Source organism: Hyperolius riggenbachi, chromosome 6, assembly GCF_040937935.1.
Source record: "Hyperolius riggenbachi isolate aHypRig1 chromosome 6, aHypRig1.pri, whole genome shotgun sequence".
In the NCBI taxonomy this organism is placed as follows: Eukaryota; Metazoa; Chordata; class Amphibia; order Anura; family Hyperoliidae; genus Hyperolius; species Hyperolius riggenbachi.
Window position 1 is genome coordinate 55,355,301 of NC_090651.1, and position 18,302 is coordinate 55,373,602.

The 18,302-nt window shown below is 45.8% G+C and overlaps 1 protein-coding gene across 4 annotated transcripts in view; it reads left to right on the forward strand.

Moving 5' to 3' along the window:
* Positions 1-18,302, forward strand: part of JAK1 (Janus kinase 1) — a 199,629-nt gene that overhangs the window by 22,665 nt on the left and 158,662 nt on the right. The window contains exon 3 of one of the 4 annotated variants that reach the window (XM_068239307.1): positions 11,885-12,007. The exons of the other annotated variants lie outside the window; for them this stretch is intronic. The gene's annotated coding sequence lies outside the window, so the exon portion shown is untranslated. The remainder of the gene's footprint in view (positions 1-11,884; positions 12,008-18,302) is intronic. 4 annotated transcript variants of the gene reach the window in all.

Below are 18,302 nucleotides of genomic sequence, written 5' to 3' on the forward strand. Positions count from 1 at the left end.
TTTGACATTAGGGGAGATGGCATTATACAAATGCAGATCTTGAAACTCAGCTCTATGCACTCAGTACTCTACGTGGACATGACTTAAAAAAATTAGCATTTTCCTCAAAACAGGGTCCCTTTTTAAGATGTTTGTTTACTTTGGCAAACACGTTGTACCTTCAGCAAGCATAAACAGTTGGGTAGTTCCTCTTTTTCTACAAAGATATTTCCATAAACAAGATTTCTCTACTAAGTCTCTCCATTTACAAAACCAACTGACAGCTACGTACATGTTTTCTTTTTTTGGATGAGCAAGTTTGTGTGAATTTCTCAGGGCTGTGCAGTCTGAGCAATATTTGCGTACCTGGAGTCAGAGGTTTCATAAACTAAGAGTTGGATGTTTTTTGTACTGACTCCACAGCACTGGGGGTTCTTCTCAAAAACTGCAAAGGTAAGTGGTTCCTCCCAAAAACTGTCTATGGTGGAGGGATCAGACTATGACCTTAGTAGGAGTTAGATTACGAAGGAAAGTTAGTGACCATGTTCTCCATAAAGTGCTGCAGAAGTTGTCAGCTAAATTAATAAATTCACGATTATACGAAAACTGAAAGCAGAAGTCTTTCTTACTAGCAGCATCCCATTATTGGATGGAAATCCAATATGAGGTGGACAAGAGGGTTCTCAGTTTAGTAAGTGGATATTTAAAACCATGTTTATTACAGTAATTTCTTGAAGTTATAATTTGTGGTGGTAACTCTGCAATTCTCTGCATTTATAATGGTACTGTATTGTCAAAACAAAGATGTGAAAGTGCAGCAGCAAATTGAATTAATAAATTAAGTCGTCCATTTGCATTATTGGCTTGAGGTTGATGCTTCCCCCTATTGATTGTCGCCACCATATTCGTATCGCCATTTTTAGAACCGGCAGTAATAATGCTAGGTACACACCATACCATTTTCTGTTAGATATACCTGCCAGATAGATTCCCCCCCCCCCCCCCGCCGAAAGTGCGAAAAGCAGGAATTTAAAAAAAATTCGTGGAAAAATCGAAATTGCAATTTCTGAGAGAAAATTCACAATTTCGATTTTTCCCTAAAATCGTGCAGCCCTAATGTATAGGATAGAATGGCTACACTTCTCGTCTGATTCACTTCCTGTTAAGCACAGATAAGTAATTTCCTCTTTCCAATTTGAGCTATCATATGAGTTGATGAGTGGCATTGTACTGCAGCACATAGAGCTTCAAGGAATACTGAGGTGAAAATAATCTGATGAGATAAACAATTGTATCTGTCCTCCTTTTCCTAAAAATGACTTTTTTAGATGTCCCACAGAATTTTTTTTTTTTTTTTTTATATTTCAATCTACTTTTTAAGTTTTACTGTTACATTGCCTCTGCTCTATGAAACATTCGTTGAAGTATGCCAGGGCTGAAATCTATAAACTACTGTCCTTTTTACCGGTTTCCTGCTCTCAGAAGCCATTTACTGACAGGAAAGTGGTTTATGGCTGTAATTCCTTATCCGGGGTTACGCTAGTCTGTCCCGGGTCCTGACCCGAACAGAAACTGTCAGTCGGGTGGAGCACCCAGCAAAAAGAGCCTGGAGAGAACACTGCATGTCTATCATGTCACATCACCTCCGTATTCCAAGCTTAATTCTGGGATCTCTGAATATGTTACATACAGCAATCTCCCTTGTGTTATCAGTGATTGCAACTCATTCTTAATTATCTGCTTACTTTTGCCTTGTAGTTTGAACCAGCTCAAAAAATGTGCACCTCCTAGTAAAAATCACTATGCACTAGCTCAACATAGTTATTTGGGTTGAAAAAAGCAGGGCTGTGGAGTCGGTACAAAAATCTTCTGACTCCTCAGTTTACGAAACTGCCAACTCCGACTCCAGGTACCCAAAATGCCTCCGACTCCTTAGTCTAATACTTACCAGGGCTGTACATTTTGTCCAAAATCATCCAACTCCTTAGTTTATGAAATCACGACTCTGACTCCAGGTACCCAAAATTGCTCCGCCTCCTTGACTCCGACTCCACAGCCCTGGAAAAAAGACATACGTCCATCGACTTCAACCAAAAAATAAAGTACAACACCAGCCTGCTCCCTCACATATCCCTGTTGATCCAAGTGCACTTTATTTTGGCGTCGGGCAGTTCGGCGCGAGGCGAGCCGAATGACGGCTCTCCCAGCTGCCGCAAAACTCCAAGGCGGCATTAAATACTGTTCCCCCTCCGAGTTGTCGCAACTCGGAGGGAGAAGTAGTTCATGATCTGGCAGCCGCCGGAGTCCCGAATTACCGCTACGCGCCCCGCGCAGCATAGCATTGCTGCTATGGGGCGCCTAGTCTCGGCGCACATCGCTTAATGCCGTGCACCGAGATGACCTGCTTTGGTTGATCCAAAGGAAGACGAAAAACCCTTACAAGGCATGATCCAATTAGCTCCAAAAGGGAAAAAAATTCCTTCCTGACTCCAGATGGCAATCAGATAACATCCCTGGATCAACACCGCTGGGCATTACCTAGTAATTGTAGCCATGGATGTCTTTCAACGCAAGGAAAGCATCTAAGCTCCCTTTAGGGCTCGTTCCCACTATCGCGAATCTGCATGCGTCCAACGCATGCAGATCCGCACGTGTAATGCAAGTGGATGTGCCTGTTTCCACTGTAGCGTTGTTGAGGTGCGTTTTTTTCAGCGTGAAAAAAACGCACAAAAGAGCCAACGATTTCGCCTGCGTCGGGAATCCGTGCGAATCGCCGCTAATGTATTTAATAGTAAAAATGCATGCGTTTGTTACATGCGTTTTTACCCGCGATTTCGCGTGCGATTTCGCACCTTTTTCAATTTTATTTAGCCCTGGCAGTGTCATGGTTAATTTCGCATGGCACCCTGCCATGCGAAATCGCATGCGAAATCGCGGGTAAAAACGCATGCGGAAACGCATCCGCATGCGTTTTTACAAGCGTCGGAATGCGGCCGAAATCGCGTCGCAACAGTGGGAACGAGCCCTCAAATGCAGATAAAGCAATAATAAGATAGCCTGCACCTTCCCAGGGGCATGATGACACTGTATGTACATCCTGTAGAGCCGTTAGAGGCTATCATGGAGCATGCTGGAACCTCAACCATGCATCACAGCAGGTAATGAATAATGCCTTTTTACAGTGCAGATTGATATATATATATATATATATATATATAGCGCTATCATCTACCATAGCTCTGCACAATGTAATTATAAGTCATGAAAGACAAAAAGGTTGCAAGCATGAAAATTACTGCAAATTATTTTTCAATAAATCTATAGCAACTGCAAGAAGCAATGGGGGGGGGGGGGGGGGGGGGGCTGTTTTTGTTAGCTTACAGTCTAAAATGTTATACACCTGCGAGATGAACCTCGGCTGAAGCAGCCAATAACAACCACCTTTGAAGATGATCTAGCAAGCGTACAGTGGTCCCCAGTGCCCCCCTGACACCTCTGGGTGGTGATGTGGGGGGGAGATGCCCTGAGGATCCACTTTGAATAGCGCTGGCGGGGAACATAATTCTGCCCTCTCACCCCACCGACCATGTGATGTCACTCCCGTGCCACTCCGTCGACCCCCCCCCCCCCCCATAACAATCTTGAAAGTTTTAGTCAACTAAACAGGTTGAATTATTTCTGTCAAGGCTAATATCTAAAATATCAGAGAAGCAACACGTCTCCTGCCCCACCAGGAACCATAACACCCTGGACCACTGCTACACGGTCCTGAAGGATGCGTACAAGGCTACTCGCCGGGCTGCCCTAGGCAACTCCGACCACTGCTTAATTCACCTGATCCCCACCTACAGAAGGCTCCTTCAAACCTCCAAGCCGACTGTCAGAACTGTTAAAAAGTGGACTGAGGAGGCCAAAGGTCAACTACAAGCCTGCTTTGATAGCACGGACTGGTCAGTTCTCGAGGCTCCCTGCCTAGACGAATGGACGGAAAATGTCACCTCCTATTTCCCGGATCGTCACTCGGACAGCACCCCTGGATGAGACTTGTCTCCCTCCCCACCGTGGACAGGAACTGCAAAAGAAGAATTTGCATAAGCGACAGGCAGCCTGCTATATAAGCTACTTACTTGCTGCTATACTTCAGTATAGTTTCCTGTCCCGGACGGAGCGGAGGGAGAGGTCTCCAGGGTGCCATCCGTGTCAGTCGGCAGGGGCAGCGTGTAGCAGGACTCCCATCAGAGCTGAGCAGTGATCAGTGGGGAGTCCTGCAGCGTATGGGAGGCTTCTCCAGTGAAGGCGGCTGTGTTATGCGCGCAGGCGCGCGCATGAAGAAGGTCACTTCCGGTTCACCCGGAAGTAGTCACGCGCTGGCGTCCCGCGTGATCTGAGGTCTGCAGAGCGGCAGGGGCCGCGGCGGTGAGAAGCGAATCAGCCGAACAGCTGATTCCAATTAAGATGCCTGACCAAGCGGCAGGGGCCGCGGCGGTGATATGCAGTCAGCCTGCAGGCTGATTCATCAAGGTATGTGAGGCTGATTAACATAAATTATGCAACAAGGGTAGCATTGATTGTCTTCAGCTGGGTCTGCTTATGTGTATTTAAGCTAGAGGTGAGTCCATGATTCAGATGTTGCTGGCAATCATGGAGGACGCTTCAGGTTCAGCTCCTTTGCAGTCTGCGAAGTCTGGCCAAGACCCCTCTCTGGCAAGTAGATGTGGTACCTGAAATACTCCTGCTTGTTTGATATATAATATAAAACCTCTAGTAATATTTGTTCCTTGTTTGTGTTTTTTTATAGCCTAAAAAACATGACAAGTCGGACAAATCTGATAAAAATGAAAAGTCTGAAAGGCCTGACAAGGCTGCTGCTCAAACCAGTCAGCATGGTTCAAACAGGTCTGAGAAGAAATGTGCAATATGTAACGGTCGTTTATCTTCATCTTCCAAAAAGCTGTGTCAGAACTGTACAGAAAAGGTGGTTAAAGATGAGTCACCCGTCATATTTAAAGATTTAATGGGCTGGATGAGGTCAGAAATGTCTACAGCAATAAAAGAGATTAAGGAATCTGCCATTGCTTCAAATCCTATAGTTCCTTCGGATGTCCCAGGAACTGGTGGAGATATGGACACAGTGCCTGTAGTTACTATTCCAGCATCTCCTGTATTGGATTTATCTCAGCCGGGGCCCTCCGGTTCTAAACGTAGAAGAGAAAGCGAGGTGGAGGATTCAGAATTATCTGAGGGAGAGATTTCTGAATTGGATCATCCATCAGATGGGGAAGTCTCTAATTCTGATAGATCGAAATTTGCTTTCTCTGCTGATTTAATGAAGGACTTATTAGGTGCTATGTATGATACAATGGGTATCAAGACAGAGACAAAATCTTTGACGCCTTTGGATGAGATGTACAGAACTTTGGCGGAACCCCAGCCTCAGTTTATCCCAGTCCATTCCACCTTAAAGGGTATGATTAAGAAGGAATGGGATAACCCTGAGAAGCGGGCCTTTTGGCCTAGATCCTTATCCAATCGTTACCCTTTTTCTCCAGAGGATCAGGGGTTTTGGGGTCCTCCGCCTAGGTTGGACCCATCTTTTTCAAAGGTGTCAAAGAAAACGGACTTATTATTTGAGGATTTTGGAAGTCTGAAGGATCCAATCGACAAAAAGATGGACAACCTTCTGCGTAGAGCATGGGAATCCTCTTCCTTGACATTTAAGCCCGCTGTAGCTTCAACAGCAGTGAGTAGATCATTGAAGACATGGCTGTTAGAAATGCAGAATAAGATCGCTTCCGGTGTTCCCCGAGAAGAGATTCTTAACGATTTTCCTAAAGTTTTAAATGCCTCTAATTATATTATAGATGCTGCAGATGACACAGTAAAACTTACGGCCAGAACGACCGCCTTAGTTAACTCAGCCAGAAGAGGTATATGGGTTAAAACCTGGAATGGTGAAAATTCCTCGAGATCAAAACTGTGTGGTATTCCATGTGAGGGGGGGCTGCTTTTTGGATCAAAATTAGATGATACACTAGATAGAACATCAGATAGAAAGAAAAACTTTCCAGAAAAGAAAAGACCATTTCAGTATAAGCGGCCATTTCGTCCCCCCAACAGATCTGAGCAGGACTCCAAATCTTCCAAGGGTAAACGTTGGGCCCCGTATAGACCGCAGAAGTCAAAACCCAACTTCAATCCTGCCAAGAGATAGGATAAGCAATGACGCCAGGATCCCAGTGGGGGGGAGGGTTGCAAACTTTTTGGAAGTATGGCAGCCTCAGTTCACAAGTCAGTGGTTGCTAAAGATTATTTCAGAGGGGTACCAGATCGAGTTCAGTCATCCTCCTCCTCTAAGGTTTTGCATTACTCCACATCCCCAGGATCAAAGAAAGTGTCTGGCATTACAGAACGAGGTCCTGTCCCTACAGGAGAAGGGGGTAATAAGATATGTACCAAGCTACCAGAGAGGAAAAGGGTTCTATTCTCATGTGTTTCTGGTGAAAAAGCCACAGGGAACTTACCGGTTTATCCTAAACCTAAAAAAGTTAAATCTAAATGTGAAATACAGAAAATTCAGGATGGACAATATAAAATCTGTGATTCATCTCTTGCAGAGAAACGATTTTCTTGCTTCCATAGATCTCAAGGACGCATACCTTCACCTGCCCATCCATCCATCATCTCAACAGTATCTAAGATTTGCAGTGCTCATGGAGGAAGAGGTAAGACATTTTCAGTTTATTGCTCTTCCTTTTGGACTTTCCTCTGCACCATGGCTATTTACCAAGGTGATGTCCGAGGTTTTAGCCGAGCTTAGACTGAGGGGAATCAATATCCTCGGATATTTAGATGATTTTTTGATTTGGGGCCCTTCAGCTGAAGTGGTAAGGTCACAGACATTATCGACATTAGACTATCTCCAGCAGTTGGGTTGGCTTATTAATTGGGAGAAATGTTCCCTTGTTCCATCCCAGGTCATAGAGTTTCTAGGTTTTAACATTGATACTAGAAAGAAGATCTTCATGCCTGATAGAAAGATTTTTGCCATTCTAAACGCTGTTTTTTCCTTTCAGAACTCAAGAACAATATCGCTGAGGAAAGCAATGGTAATACTCGGACTCCTAACAGCCTCATTTCCCGCAGTACAGTGGGGACAATTCCACGCAAGAGTACTACAGTTGTGGATACTCAGATCATGGAACAGGAGCCTCACAGTGTTAGACAGGAGGATCTCTATTCCTCACAGCATAAAAGTGTCTCTGTTGTGGTGGCAGGATCGGGTTCACTTTTTAACAGGTCGTTTGTGGAATTACCCGGAACAAAGGATAATCACAACGGATGCCAGTTTATGGGGATGGGGAGCACACCTGGATGCTCTTCCAGCCCAGGGACAGTGGTCTGTACAGATCAGCTCAAGGTCATCAAACAGCAGAGAACTAGAAGCAGTATGGATGGCACTACTACACTTCAAGGATCAAATCAGAGGATTGCATGTAACTATAAAGACCGACAACAAGGCAGTTGTGGCATTCTTAAACAGACAGGGAGGCACGAGAAGTCAGATATTATGGAAGCAGACATCAAAGATTATGTTTTGGTCAGAAAGCAATATCGAGTCTCTACAGGCACGTCACCTAAAGGGGACATCGAACCAGGTGGCGGATTATCTAAGCAGGGAGAGGCTGGACCAGAACGAGTGGTCACTCAACCAGAAGGTCTTTCAGATGATAATTTCACAGTGGGGATGCCCAGAACTGGATTTATTCGCCAGGAGAAAGAACTCAAAATGTCGGAAATTTTGTGCCCTATACCAGGAGGATTCACCTTGGGCGGTGGATGCGTTCACAATCAGTTGGGAGGGTATGATGATGTATGCTTTTCCTCCAATTCCATTACTTTCAAGAGTATTGAAGAAGATCATTCAGGACAAGGCGAGACTCATATTGATTGCTCCAATGTGGCCCAAACGTCCATGGTTCACATTACTTCAGTCTCTAGCGATATCAGAACCAATAGTACTCCCACTGATACAGGACCTGTTGTCCCAGGGCCCAGTGTTGCATCCAGATCTGAGTCTACTTCATCTATCAGCCTGGAACCTGAGTGGGAAATACTAAAGTCCAAGGGCTTCTCAGATGATCTGGCAGAAACATTACTCAATAGTAGGAAAAAGGTAACTCGGGGAATCTACCAGAAGGCATGGAGAGTCTTTAAGGACTGGTGTGCAAACAGATCTTTTAACAATAGATCACTTAGGTCAGTTTTGGAGTTTTTACAATGTGGCTATAAGAAGGGCCTCAGTGTTAGTACTCTGAAGGTTCAGGTATCAGCCCTGAGTGTTTTTCTGGAAAGAAAGTTAGCACAGGAAGTTTATATAGTTCGTTTTTTTCAGGCACTGAGAAGACTAAAACCATCTATACGATCAAGAGTACCTGCTTGGGATCTCAATACGGTCTTACAGGGTCTATGCGAGTCTCCATTTGAACCTTTATCTCAGGTCTCTGACAAATTCCTAACATTAAAAACCATATTTCTTCTAGCCATTACTACTGCAAGAAGGATAGGGGAGCTACAAGCTTTATCCATAAAGGAGCCGTATTGTGTTATTTCAGAAGATAGAGTAACATTACGCCCGGATGCAGCATTCCTTCCTAAAGTGGTTTCCTCATTTCACAGAAACCAAGAAATTTATATTCCGTCATTTTGTGAGAATCCCACAAATGATAAGGAAAAGAGACTACATTCTCTAGACGTAAGAAGATGTTTATTACATTATTTGGAAAGGACTAACTCTTGGAGAAAGTCAGACGCAATTTTTGTCCTGTTTGCAGGCAGGTCAAGAGGAAATAAGGCTTCTAAGACAACCCTAGCACGTTGGATCAAGCAAGCAATTGTATCAGCATACCAGGTGCAAGGGAAGACGTTAACTTCTTCTGTCAGGGCTCATTCTACAAGAGGTATCTCTACGTCATGGGCAGAGAGGACAGGGGCCTCTATTGATCAGATATGCAGAGCTGCAACATGGTCGAGTCATAACACGTTTGTGAAACATTATCGACTTAATGTATCTGCAGGCACAGATTTATCCTTTGGAAGGAAGGTTCTGCAAGCAGTGGTCCCACCCTAAGCCTGATCTCTAGTATATCGTCTCATCCAGGGGTGCTGTCCGAGTGACGATCCGGGAAAGACAACTTTACTTACGGTAACGTCTTTTCCGGTAGTCAGGAGGACAGCACCCCTACAACCCGCCCTTTTTGGGTGGAGTATCAGAGGTTTGTATAAGCATTATTAATGTCCGTATTATCTTTTATATTTACTGAAGTATAGCAGCAAGTAAGTAGCTTATATAGCAGGCTGCCTGTCGCTTATGCAAATTCTTCTTTTGCAGTTCCTGTCCACGGTGGGGAGGGAGACAAGTCTCATCCAGGGGTGCTGTCCTCCTGACTACCGGAAAAGACGTTACCGTAAGTAAAGTTGTCTATCCGCTTCTGCGAAGAGTCATGCATTCCAACAACGAACGTTAAAGTCTTCCCAAATAACAAACCTTGGTTCAATGGCAAGCTACGCCACCTACGGAAAATCAAAGAAGAAGCACACAAATCCGGCACCCCAGAGGAGTTCAGGGAAGCCAGAAACTCCTTAAACCGAGAGCTGAAGGCGGCAAAGCGGGACTTCTCAAACAAACTAAGACAGGACCTTCAGTCTAACAACATACGGGATGTCTGGAAAGGCCTCAGGGCAGCTACTAATTTCAAGCCCCCTCCCCAACACACACTTCCGAGCATTGCGCTAGCCGAGGAGCTCAACAAATTCTATTGCAGGTTCGAGCACCTTCCCACCCACTCTGAGGACCTAGCAATCTCATCCTCACCCGGGAAGCCTCCTGCCACACCCCCCCAAGCGGCCACTGCCCTCCAAGCACCGGTAACTGTTTGGGAGGCTGACGTACTACGGCACCTCCAGAAGCTCAACCCCAGGAAGTCTCCAGGCCCGGACGGCATATCTCCAGCCTGCCTGAAAACCTGTGCAAGCCAGCTAGCCCCGATCCTAACGTCAATCTTCAGCAAATCCCTGACAGTGAGCAAGGTCCCTTCCTGCTTCAAGATAGCGAATATCATTCCGGTCCCCAAGAAGCCAGGTGTTACGGAACTAAACAATTACAGACCGGTTGCCTTAACTCCAATAATCATGAAAACCTTTGAAAGGCTGATTCTTTCCTATCTGAAGGAGCACACCGACACCAAAACGGATCCCCTGCAATTTGCATACAAGGCCAACCGGTCCGTGGAGGACACTATCAACATCAGTCTAGCACACATCATGGAACATCTGGATAAACCAAGCTCCTACGCCAGGATCCTGCTCCTAGACTTCAGCTCCGCTTTCAACACCATTTGTCCAACCATCCTGTATGAAAGCCTAGCACGACTTGGTGTTGACCCTAACCTGTGCACCTGGATCAAGGATTTCCTGACCAACAGGTCGCAGTTAGTCAGGATCGGCGGCTGCTCTTCCAGTGCTAGAATCACCAACACTGGTGCCCCGCAAGGGTGCGTGCTGTCCCCGATTCTCTTCTCACTGTATACGAATAGCTGTACCTCATCCGCAGACTCTGTCAAGGTCATCAAGTTTGCAGATGACACCACCATAATAGGCCTCATAGATGAAAACGGCGAGCACGAATATCGTAAGGAGATTGAGCGGATCCTCAGGTGGTGTAAGGAAAACAAACTTGTATTAAACACAGCAAAAACCGTGGAACTAATTGTGGACTTCAGAAGGAACGCTCCGTCTCCCAGTCCAGTCTCCATTAATGGTACTGAGGTCTCCAGGGTACACAGCGCTCGGTTCCTTGGCACCACCATCACAGACAACCTGAAGTGGGAGGCGAACTCCTCCGTAATTCAAAAGAAAGCCCAGCAGAGGCTGTTCTTTCTCAGGCAGCTGAAGAAGTTCGGGATGTCGCGGGAGCTAATGATCAGCTTCTACTCTGCCACCATCGAGTCTATCCTTTGCTCCTCCATCATTGTCTGGTATTCCGGGGCTAATGCAAGGGACAAACACAAACTCCAAAGGGTAATCAGTGCTGCTGAGAAGATCATTGGGTCACCCCTGCCGACCCTGGACATCCTGCAGTCATCTAGAATGAGGTCTAGGGCAAACAGGATCATTCAGGACCCCTCCCACCCGGGCAGTCGCTTCTTCGTCCCCATTCCTCTAGGTCGCCGTTATAGGACCATTCTCACCAAAACCACGAGGCATAAAAACACCTTCTTTCCCCAAGCGGTTGCTCTACTTAATTCTACTTAATTCTACTTAATCATGCACTCTCCCAACTGACACCCCCGAATCTCCCCCAGCCACCCCTCTGCGGAATACGAGCACAGAAGGAACTTGTCTCTAGCTGGCCACGCAGTACCACGTGTCACCGTACAGTATGTCCGCTTGCATAAGATAATTCTGCCAACCAGATCTATGAACTGATCTATGAACTGCTGCTGCCTGTTAAACTGACGTCTGGGTGTCTAAGCACCTGTACCAAGTGCTGTTTGCCAATTGCTGTCACTGTCTTGTCAAACTGCGGTTGTGTCTATGTAGCCATTATCTGTACCATGTTGACGTTGTTTTTTATGCCAATTGTTTTTGATTTTTGCTTTTCATGCCAATTGCCGTGTGTCCACAAAAAATTCCGGGTGCGGCTCCTGCCGCACTTGGCGAATAAAGTTGATTCTGATTCTGATTCTGATCTGGTCGCTGTGAGCCAATATGTGTCCATTCTGCATTGTTTCTAAATCACGATTTATGCCTCTTCCTCTTTATCTAAAAATAAATACATTTTGGAAGCAGACCAATGTGTGAAGCAACAGCAGGCTTGGGCCCTTACTTCCTGTCTTTCTTTGCGTAGATTGAAGCTGATGTCACGATGTGTGGAGCGCAGTTGTGTGGACTTGTGTAGCCACAGTGGTCAGATCTGTATTTGTGGACATCCCAAGTAGGAGTTCCAGCTTTGTTTTTTGAGTGTAATTTGGTAAGTTTACGTTTTTATCCTTCAATACATTTTATTATACAAAATAGACAAATAATATTCAGCAACTATGCAATAAATCTGTTGATAAAACAGTATGGCACCTCAGGGCACAGTCCTGTCTGGGTTCTTGGGCCCGTTTCATGTGGGTAACTGACAGGAGGTGAAGTCACCGCTTCTACAAGAGCCGGGTGCTTGTTATCGCCCCACTTGCTATATGTAGGGCCGAATGCAGAAATACGAGGGCGGCGGCAGGTAAACTGCACGGGCACTGGGGATGGGGGGCAGAAATCATTAGTGAGGACAGTGGCCAGGGGTCTCAGTTGCGTTTGCACGCCATTACCATAGCACACCCGATCCAGCATGTTGGCCTGAGATTTTCCAGCTTGTCTGATCGATGCATGTGTGACATTATCAATAAGGCATGCTCTTGGCGGCACCGATTTTAATCTGATTCGATCATAATTATCGATTCGGATGGTGGATCGGACACCGTGGGGTAATCTATGGGCACCTTACGAACTGCAAGGCAAGACTGGGAGCCAATCATCTACCATACTGCCGCTTATAGGACAACTGAAATTAGGGGAATATAGAGGCTGCTTCAATGTTTATTGCCTGTGAGGGCTCGTTTCCACTATAGCAAATCCGCATGCAGACACTGCATGCGCATTCGCATAGGCAATACAAGTGGATGGGATTGTTTCCACTTGTGCGGGTGCGTTTCGGCGTGCGGGAAAAATCTGCACGACAGGGTAGTCAGATTTCGCATGCGGCAGGAATGCGGGCGAATCGCCGCTAATGCATTCAATAGGGAAATCGCATGCGGCTTTGTCATGCGGATTTCGCATGCGATTTCGCATGTAAAGCAATGGAGCTTTGCACAGGCAGTGACATGGTTAAATTCAAAAATAGTGAAGGAGAACGGAAGGAGTCTGGCACTGTAGTTTATTACAAGCTTAAATGACAGCAGTGCAACGTTATGAAAGCACCTTTTCCCTCAGAAGAAGCTAGGCACCTTGCCCTGCGAAACGGTCGTTAGGCCGTGCACCACACTGGCGCCCACACCTGCTGCCTCCCCCAACCAGGTACAGCCATTTGATTTATGCACAGTGACATCACGTTTAGCTACTTGCTGCACGCCAGATTGAAATGTATCATGTCACCTTCATGAATGCTTTCATAACGTTGCACTGCTGTCATTTAAGCTTGTAATAAACTACAGTGCCAGACTCCTTCCGTTCTCCTTCACTATTTTTGCATTGACTTTGCTCCAGAGTCTTGAGCACGTAGTTTACCTGGTTGCTACCGTCCTGCCTGTCACATATCATTTCCGAGTGCCTGCCAGCCTCCTCCTCCATTTGTAACATGGTTAAATTCGCCTGGCTCCTTGCCATGCAAAATCGCATGCGAAATCGTGGGTAAATCCGCATGCGGAAACGCAGCCGCATGCGATTTCTTCTGCGGTGGAATCCAGGCGATTCCGCACCGCTACAGTGGAAACGAGCCCTTAAACAATACCAGTTGCTTGGTAGTCCTGCTAATCTATTTGGCTGCAGTGGTGTCTGAATCACGCCAGAAACAAGCATGCACCTAATCTTGTCAGATCTGACAATAATAACAGAAACACCTGATCTGTTGCATGCTTGTTCAGGGTCTATGCCTAAAATTATTAGAGGCAGAGGATCTGCAGGGCTGCCAGGCAACTGGATTGCTTAAAAGGAAATAAATATGGCAGCGTCCATAGCCCTCTCATTACAGTTGTCCTTTAAAGTCATCCCAATTGCGGTTATTTTATTTATCTTGGCTCTAGGATTATACATTTGTTTTGTAAAATATCATCATTGCTTGGACATATATCTGTGTCTGCGATGCGTCTTGCAGCACGTTTGTGCCTGCGGCCAAACTGACTCCATGTGACTTGCATCTGCTCTTCCTTCCCCCCCCCCCCCCCCCCCTTCCCTGAACTCTTCCCACGGGAAGCTGCTGCTTCATAACACACAAAAACTTCTTGTTGTTTTCACGCACACGTTGTCCAAATATTATTAAAACCAAAGTTGTTTTCTGGTTTTGCCCTTTTGTTGAAGGGTTTGCCAAGTTATTTAAAACCGCTGGTTTCTGTCTAAGAACTTTTCTGTTGCTGCCTTATGGTTTGTCCATTGCCTTCTTTACTTATTCGCTATTGGACCTGATAACAAGTAATATATTCTATGGTATAATCCTGTCATACTGATAAACTCATGAAAGATATAAGTGGAGACTGGAAGGAGCCTGGGATATGTTTTCTGGCTATGATAATAAGGGGAAATGCAGTACAGTATCTTATTTAGTTGTGTGCTTCTAATATTTTCTTGCCGATTTCACGACTAGCTTGTTTGGTGATATATTAAAGGTTACGTGTACTTTGTGACGTAACATTTCCCCTACCTTGCTTTTTCCAGCCCCGTAGTCTTAAAGCGGATCCGAGATAAGAAACTAACTATAACAAGTAGCTTGTCTATATATCTTATCTAAAGTTTAGATAGTTTACACAACATATCTATCTGCAAACAGCTTCAACAGTTCATGATTATTTATTCCTGTGATACAATGAGGGCAGCCATGTTCTGTTTGTCACATTGTCACAGGCTGAGGGCTGGAGATGCTATCCGCTTGCCTGTGTGTAAATTCAGTCCCCTCTCCTCCTCCCTCCTCCCCCTGCCTCTGAAATCTCTGGCTAGTAACCTCCTCCTCCTGCCCAGACTGAGCTCCCATGAGCCCTTGCTACTAAGGCTCAAAATGCCAAGGCTCTCTGGAGAAGCTGTGGGCGTGGCTTGTTTAGTTTATAGAGAATTAGAGTATTAAAACAAAACCAGTATTTGGCTTGAGGAATGCCCTATAAACTATATGAAAGGAACACAATTATGCAATGTGTAAAAGTTTACCTCGAATCCACTTTAAGCTGAATACTCAGCGCTGCGTGATATGTTGGCGCCTTACAAATAAATAAAATAAATACCGTGCTCTCCACCGACTGAGGAAGATGGATCCAGCGACGTCTCCCTGACGTCAAACATTCCATGATCCATCTTCTGGCTGGCAATTATTATTGATTTTATATAGCACCAACGTCTTCCGTGGCGCTGTACAATAGCATACAAGGTATAACGATACAAAGTGTACAATACAACAGTTGATACAAGACAAGAGGGTATAACAGCTAAAGCAGTGAACAAATTAACTACATATTTTACACAGGGGTGGGAGCTATGTACACCCATTACACAGCATTGTGAGACAAAAGGGGAAGAGAGCCCTGGCCAAAAGGCCTTACAGTTGTGTAAGGTATAGGACAGTAGGTAAAGGGAAGCTGTGTGTGGAGTGGTAGAAATGGTGGTTAGTGGGCGGGGTCCTAGGTAGGAGAGTATGCTTGCCTGAAGAGGTGAGTTTTCAGATTGCGCCTAAAAATAGTAAGTGTGATTACTATTTTTTCCAGATACCATCCTACACGCAATCTCCGTTCTGCTAACAATATCCTTCTGTCTTCTTCCCTGATCACTTCTTCCCACTTCCGCTTACAAGACTTCTCTCGATCCTCGGAGTGGGAAGAGGTGATCAGGGAAGAAGACAGAAGGATATTGTTAGCAGAACGGAGATTGCGTGTAGGATGGTATTTGGAAATAAGTTGATTAAAGAGAACCCGAGGCGGGTTTGAAGAATGTTATCTGCATACAGAGGCTGGATCTGCATATACAGCCCAGCCTCTGTTGCTATCCCAAACCCTCCTAAGGTCCCCCTGCACTCTGCAATCCCTCATAAATCACAGCCACGCTGCTGACACACAGCTTGTCAGAGCTGGCTGTGTTTATCTCTATAGTGTCAGTCTGCTGCTCTTCCCGCCTCCTGCAGAACTCCGGTCCCCGCCTGCGTCCCTTCCCTCCCCGCTGATTGGAGGGAAGGGACGGGGGCAGGGACCAGAGCTATGCAGAAGGTGGAGGAGCAGCCGAGACTGACACTACAGATGTAAACACAGCCTCACAGCACGGCTGTGATTTATGAGGCATTGCAGAGTGCAGGAGGACCTTAGGAGGGTTTGGGCTAGCAACAGAGGCTGGGCTGTATAGGCAGATCCAGCCTCTGTATGCAGATAACATTCTTTAAACACACCTCAGGTTCTCTTTAAGATGGGAAGGAGCGATGTTGTGGAAAGCTTTGTAGGTGAGAGTATGCGCAATGTTACACCACGGGCACGAACGGAAGTCAATCGATCACGGTACTTTGCGCAGCGTCGTCTGATCTTAAAGAGACACTGAAGCAAAAAAAAAAGTATGATATAATGACTTGGTTGTATAGTACGGATAATTACTAGAAGATTAGTAGCAAAGAAGATATCATATTTTTATTTTCAGTTATATAGTTGTGGAGCTCAATGGCTTTTTTGCATAGATAACTGGAGTTTAACTCCTTCCTGTGCTGGAAACATTACTAGACTTATGTCTCTGCTCCTAATGTTTTATTTCTTAGCTGTACTACACATACAAATCATTATATCATATTTTTTTTTTTCACTTCGGTGTCTCTTTAAAGATCTGCTATGACTGTCATTATAGCCGTGCGTCGCTAAACGCCATTCACGTGCTCATGCGCCTGTACCCACATCACAAGATCACGGAAACAATCGCGCGTCGCTCAAAATATCACCGGTCATCGTCAAAATTATAAACGCAAGGAAAGGAACCAATATAGGTCCAATAATAAAGTAATTCACTGGTCACACATTATATTTATTATTTATTTATTGTATTTATAAAGCACCAACATATTACGCAGCGCTGAACATTAGTTTAGGTTACAGACAATATTTAGGGGTGACATACAGCAATAATACAATACAGGAAAACATGCAAACCAGATCACACAGCACAGGATGATTAAAAGGTAATGCTTAGTCACTGGATGGGAGCATGGAGGTTAGGCAAGTTGAGTTCACTCAAATGCATTGCATGGGTGCACAGTAATGAAGGTGCATGACCAAGTAGGACACAAAAGGAGGACCCTGCCTGAAGGCTTACAATCTAGAGGGAGAGGTAGTGACCAGAGCTCAGCTGCGGGTTTAGAGTACTTGTGAGGGGTGGTAGGCCAGAGTGAAAAGGTGAGTTTTGAGGGCCTTCTTAAAGATGTTGAAGGAGGGGGCTGCCATAATGGGTGGAGGTAGGGAGTTCCATAGTGTTGGAGCAGCTCTTGAGAAGTCCTGGAGGCGTGCATGGGACTGGGTGATGCAGGGGGCGGTCAGTCGAAATCCATTGGAAGAGCAGAGTGAGCGGCTAGGTGTGTACCTCTGGGTAAGATCGGAAATGTAGGTTGAACAGGTTTTGTGGACAGATTTGTAGGTCAGACACAGTATCTTAAATATGATTCTGGACTGGATAGGAAGCCAGTAGAGGGATTCACAGAGGCGATCTGCCGTGGTGGAGCGATGGGAGCAGTGGATAATTCTGGCTTCCGCATTCATGATGGACTGCAGTGGGGCTGTTCAGGTCATAGGGAGACTAGACAGAAGGGCATTGCAGTAGTCAAGGCGGGAAATTATGAGGGCATGGATGAGGAGTTTGGTGGTGGCAGAGGTCAGGAAAGGGCGGATCTTACAGATGTTACGGAGGTGGAAGTTGCAGGACTTTGTGAGGTTTTGGATGTTTGGAGTGAAGGAGAGTGCGGAGGCCAGAGTGACACCCAGACAGCGGGCTTGAGAGCTAGGGCGAATGGTATAGTGTGGTTAACTGTGACATACATATATGGGAGATTAGGGATGGCCAGGGTGGGAATCATAAAGCAAATTTTATTAATGGTAAAATTCCAGTAATTAAAATGCATTAAAACAATGATTTGAAATCTCCCAGTTAAAACTGAATGTAATCAGTAATCTTGATTACTGGAATTTGACTATTAACGATTTCAGCCGCCCGGCCCGGATGAGATCCTCACGTCCAGGCGTCTGCTCTGCTGCAGAGGCACGCTTCGGCACGTCCCCGTGGTGTCCCCCGGTAGCCCTGGGATAGGGGCAGGATAGCCCAGGAGGCCGCAATAGTAGCATAGGGGGCGATATACAGGCTGGGAACGCGAACAATCACTCGCGTTCCCATGCCTGTCGGCCGGTGACTGCCAAACCGTAAGTGTTCGCCGGCGGGTCCTGGACCATCGGAGCGGGGCTGCGAGGGCACTGATCGTCTGCAGGGGGCCGAGGGAAGCCCCAGGTGAGTTAATCTCTTCTTTTTTCAAAAAATGTTTTTGTTGACTCTAGGTTCACTTTAAAGGACACCCG